General features: G+C 49.8%; 1 protein-coding gene across 11 annotated transcripts in view; it reads left to right on the top strand.

The window, feature by feature from the left end:
• Positions 1 to 5000, top strand: part of LOC110519331 (dystrophin-like) — a 369908-nt gene that overhangs the window by 149051 nt on the left and 215857 nt on the right. The window lies entirely within an intron of this gene.

Here is a 5000-nt window from a genome sequence, read left to right on the forward strand (position 1 = left end):
GAGGGGGAGAGAGAAAGAGAGAGACGGAGAGGGGGAGAGAGAAAGAGAGACAGAGAGGGGGAGAGAGAAAGAGAGACACAGAGGGGGAGAGAGAAAGAGAGACAGAGAGGGGGAGAGAGAAAGAGAGACACAGAGGGGGAGAGAGAAAGAGACCGAGAGGGAAAGAGAGAGCGAATGTCAGAGAGAGCGGAAGAAAAAGAGAGAGAGAGGGAAAATGAGAAGGAGAGAGAGAGACAAAGATGAAGAAAGAGCGAGAGAGTGAGAGAAAGAAAGTGAGAGAATGAGAGAGAGATGAGAGAGAGGGAAATTAGTCTAGCTGTCTGGAAGACGTCATTATCCTTCACTTAATTTATCATCATTTACACCAACTGCCAGGACTATCTCTCCCACTCTGATGCAGACTGCCAGGACTATCTCTCCCACTCTGATCAAATCAAATTGAATGTATTTATATAGCCCTTCGTACATCAGCTGATATCTCAAAGCGCTGTACAGAAACCCAGCCTAAACCCCAAACAGCAAGCAATGCAGGTGTAGAAGCACGGTGGCTAGGAAAAACTCCCTAGAAAGGCCAAAACCTAGGAAGAAACCTAGAGAGGAACCAGGCTATGAGGGGTGACCAGTCCTCTTCTGGCTGTGCCGGGTGGAGATTATAACAGAACATGGCCAAGATGTTCAAATGTTCATAAATGACCAGCATGGTCAAATAATAATAATCACAGGCAGAACAGTTGAAAGTGGAGCAGCAGCACGGCCAGGTGGACTGGAGACAGCAAGGAGTCATCATGTCAGGTATTCCTGAGGCATGGTCCTAGGGCTCAGGTCCTCCGAGAGAGAGAGAGAAAGAGAGAATTAGAGAGAGCACACTTAAATTCACACAGGACACCGAATAAGAGGAGAATTACTCCAGATATAACAAACTGACCCTAGCCCCCCGACACATAAACTATTGCAGCATAAATACTGGAGGCTGAGACAGGAGGGGTCAGGAGACACTGTGGCCCCATCCGAGGACACCCCCGGACAGGGCCAAACAGGAAGGATATAACCCCACCCACTGATGCAGACAGACAGGACTATCTCTCCCACTCTGATGCAGACAGACCGGACTATCTCTCCCACTCTGATGCAGACAGACAGGACTATCTCTCCCACTCTGATGCAGACAGCCAGGACTATCTCTCCCACTCTGATGCAGACAGACAGGACTATCTCTCCCACTCTGCTGCAGACAGACAGGACTATCTCTCCCACTCTGATACAGGGAGACAGGGAGACAGACAGACAGCAGACAGGGAGACGGTTCAGTTCCCAGGCTGAATGGTCTGGATGCGTTTACATAGTTTAATATATTCAGCTGTAGCTCAGGGGATTGGGCTGGGTTTAGGATGTTCAGTTGGGGAAGACAGGGTCCGTATGTATCAAGCTTCTCAAGAGAAGGAATGCTGGCTGATATGGGATCAGTTTTAGGTCATAACGAATACAATCATCTCGGCAAGGGGGACCTGATCCTAGATCAGCAGTCCTACTCTGAAACTCTGTGAAAAGGGCCCCTAGCTGTCATCCAGCCTGGCTCACAGTGTATTGTTGAGATGTGAACGGATTCTGATCCGGACTCTGTTGTTCAGACTGGGGAGTTACAGTAGGGGTTAGTCCAGTATAATGGATGCTGCTCTATCTGTCTTTAGGGGTTAGTCCAGTATAATGGATGCTGCTCTCTCTGTCTTTAGGGGTTAATCCAGTATAATGGATGCTGCTCTCTCTGTCTTTAGGGGTTAGTCCAGTATAATGGATGCTGCTCTCTGTCTTTAGGGGTTAGTCCAGTATAATGGATGCTGCTCTCTGTCTTTAGGGGTTAGTCCAGTATTATGGATGCTGCTCTCTGTCTTTAGGGGTTAATCCAGTATAATGGATGCTGCTCTCTCTGTCTTTAGGGGTTAATCCAGTATTATGGATGCTGCTCTCTCTGTCTTTAGGGGTTAATCCAGTATTATGGATGCTGCTCTCTCTGTCTTTAGGGGTTAATCCAGTATAATGGATGCTGCTCTCTCTGTCTTTAGGGGTTAATCCAGTATTATGGATGCTGCTCTCTGTCTTTAGGGGTTAGTCCAGTATAATGGATGCTGCTCTCTCTGTCTTTAGGGGTTAATCCAGTATAATGGATGCTGCTCTCTGTCTTTAGGGGTTAATCCAGTATAATGGATGCTGCTCTATCTGTCTTTAGGGGTTAATCCAGTATAATGGATGCTGCTCTCTCTGTCTTTAGGGGTTAATCCAGTATAATGGATGCTGCTCTCTCTGTCTTTAGGGGTTAATCCAGTATTATGGATGCTGCTCTCTCTGTCTTTAGGGGTTAATCCAGTATAATGGATGTTGCTCTCTCTGTCTTTAGGGGTTAATCCAGTATAATGGATGCTGCTCTCTCTGTCTTTAGGGGTTAATCCAGTATAATGGATGCTGCTCTCTCTGTCTTTAGGGGTTAGTCCAGTATAATGGATGCTGCTCTCTGTCTTTAGGGGTTAATCCAGTATAATGATGCTGCTCTCTCTGTCTTTAGGGGTTAATCCAGTATAATGGATGCTGCTCTCTCTGTCTTTAGGGGTTAATCCAGTATAATGGATGCTGCTCTCTCTGTCTTTAGGGGTTAATCCAGTATAATGGATGCTGCTCTCTCTGTCTTTAGGGGTTAATCCAGTATAATGGATGCTGCTCTCTCTGTCTTTAGGGGTTAGTCCAGTATAATGGATGCTGCTCTCTGTCTTTAGGGGTTAATCCAGTATAATGATGCTGCTCTCTCTGTCTTTAGGGGTTAATCCAGTATAATGGATGCTGCTCTCTCTGTCTTTAGGGGTTAATCCAGTATAATGGATGCTGCTCTCTCTGTGTTTTATGTGTTGCTGATCTACTCTACATGTATTTTCTAAACTGTCTCTGTTGCCCTGACACTCTTGACCTTCCTTTCACTTCTCTTTCATTTTCTTCTCCAATCTCTCCTCCACTCTCTCTCCTCCACGCTCTCTCCTCCACTCTCTCCTCCACTCTCTCTCCTCCACTCTCTCCTCCACTCTCTCCTCCACTCTCTCCTCCACGCTCTCTCCTCCACTCTCTCTCCTCCACTCTCTCCTCCACTCTCTCCTCCACGCTCTCTCCTCCACTCTCTCCTCCACTCTCTCCTCCACTCTCTCCTCCACTCTCTCCTCCACGCTCTCTCCTCCACGCTCTCTCCTCCACTCTCTCCTCCACTCTCTCTCCTCCACGCTGTCTCCTCCACTCTCTCCTCCACTCTCTCTCCTCCACGCTCTCTCCTCCACTCTCTCTCCTCCACTCTCTCCTCCACTCTCTCCTCCACTCTCTCTCCTCCACGCTCTCTCCTCCACTCTCTCTCCTCCACTCTCTCCTCCACTCTCTCCTCCACTCTCTCCTCCATGCGCTCTCCTCCACGCTCTCTCCTCCACTCTCTCCTCCACTCTCTCTCCTCCACGCTCTCTCCTCCACTCTCTCTCCTCCACGCTCTCTCCTCCACTCTCTCCTCCACTCTCTCTCCTCCACTCTCTCCTCCACTCTCTCCTCCACTCTCTCCTCCACGCTCTCTCCTCCACTCTCTCTCCTCCACTCTCTCCTCCACTCTCTCCTCCACTCTCTCTCTCCTCCACTCTCTCCTCCACTCTCGCTCCTCCACTCTCTCCTCCAATCTCTCCTCCACTCTCTCTCCTCCACTCTCTCTCCTCTACTCTCTCCTCCACTCTCTCCTCCAATCTCCCCACTCTCTCTCCTCCAATCTCTCCACTCTCTCTCCTCCACTCTCTCCTCCAATCTCTCCACTCTCTCTCCTCCATTCTCTCCTAAACTCTCTCTCCTCCAATCTCTCCTCTCCTCCACTCTCTCTCCTCAAATCTCTCTCCTCCACTCTCTCCTCCACTCTCTACTCTCTAATCTCTCTCCTCCACTCGCTCCTCCACTCTCTCCTCCACTCTCTCCTCTAATCTCTCTCCTCCACTCGCTCTCACCCTTTCACCCATCCAACCACACATGCCTGTCTGTCCTCTGTCTTTTTCTCTCACTCTTACCCTCTCCTCTCCTCTCCTCCCTCTGACTCCTCCTCTCTTGTCCTGTCCTTCTCCCTCTCCCTCTCCTCCCTGACTCTCCCTCTCTCTTCTTGTCCTTCTCCCTCTCCCTCTCTTCTCCTCTCCTCCCTCTGACTCTCCCTCTCTCTTCTTGTCCTTCTCCCTCTCCCTCTCTTCTCCTCTCCTCCCTCTGACTCTCCCTCTCTCTTCTTGTCCTTATCCCTCTCCCTCTCTTCTCCTCTCCTCCCTCTGACTCTCCCTCTCTCTTCTTGTCCTTCTTCCCTCTCTTCTCCTCTCCTCCCTCTGACTCTCCCTCTCTCTTCTTGTCCTTCTTCCCTCTCTTCTCCTCTCCTCCCTCTGACTCTCCCTCTCTCTTCTTGTCCTTCTTCCCTCTCTTCTCCTCTCCTCCCTCTGACTCTCCCTCTCTCTTTTTGTCCTTCTTCCCTCTCTTCTCCTCTCCTCCTTCTGACTCTCCCTCTCTCTTCTTGTCCTTCTTCCCTCTCCCTCTCCTCTCCTCCATCTGACTCCTCCTCTCTTTTCATGTCCTTCACCCTTCCTCTGTATAATTTTCTCTCTCTTTTTCCTCTCCCTCCCTCTTCTTGTTTTCTATTCTTCTCTTTCTTCCTGCCTTTCTCCCTCTCTCCTCTCCTTGCATCTCTCTCTACCCCCTCTCTATCTCTCTCTTTGTCCCTCTCTCTCTCTCTCCCCCCTCTCTCTCTCTCCCTCTCTCACTCTCCCCCTCTCCCCCTCTCTCCCTCTCTCTCTTTGTCTTTCTCTCTCCCTCTCTCTCTTTGTCTTTCTCTCTCTCCCTCTCTCTTTGTCTCTCCCTCTCTTTCTTTGTCTCTCTCTTTGTCTTTCTCGCTCTCCCTCTCTCTCTCCCTCTCTCCCTCTCTCTCTTTGTCTCTCTGTTTGTCTTTCTCTCTCTCCCTCTCTCCC

The sequence above is a fragment of the Oncorhynchus mykiss genome, chromosome 7, assembly GCF_013265735.2.
Source record: "Oncorhynchus mykiss isolate Arlee chromosome 7, USDA_OmykA_1.1, whole genome shotgun sequence".
NCBI classification, from domain to species: Eukaryota; Metazoa; Chordata; class Actinopteri; order Salmoniformes; family Salmonidae; genus Oncorhynchus; species Oncorhynchus mykiss.